Source organism: Galeopterus variegatus, unplaced genomic scaffold, assembly GCF_000696425.1.
Source record: "Galeopterus variegatus unplaced genomic scaffold, G_variegatus-3.0.2 Scaffold2651, whole genome shotgun sequence".
NCBI lineage: Eukaryota > Metazoa > Chordata > Mammalia > Dermoptera > Cynocephalidae > Galeopterus > Galeopterus variegatus.
Window position 1 is genome coordinate 74,241 of NW_007728762.1, and position 202 is coordinate 74,442.

Below are 202 nucleotides of genomic sequence, written 5' to 3' on the forward strand. Positions count from 1 at the left end.
GAAAATTTCTATCATTTAACTGGTGTAGATAGACCCTTGATGGTCAAATTGTTATTATTATAGTTGGATTAATATCTACCATATTTTTTATTGCTTCCTATTTGTTGCCCTTGCTTTTCATTCTTATTTTATCTTCTACACTTTTCTGTCTTTTGTAGTTTTTTTTTTTTTTTTCCTTTTTGTCTTTTTTCATGACCGGCAA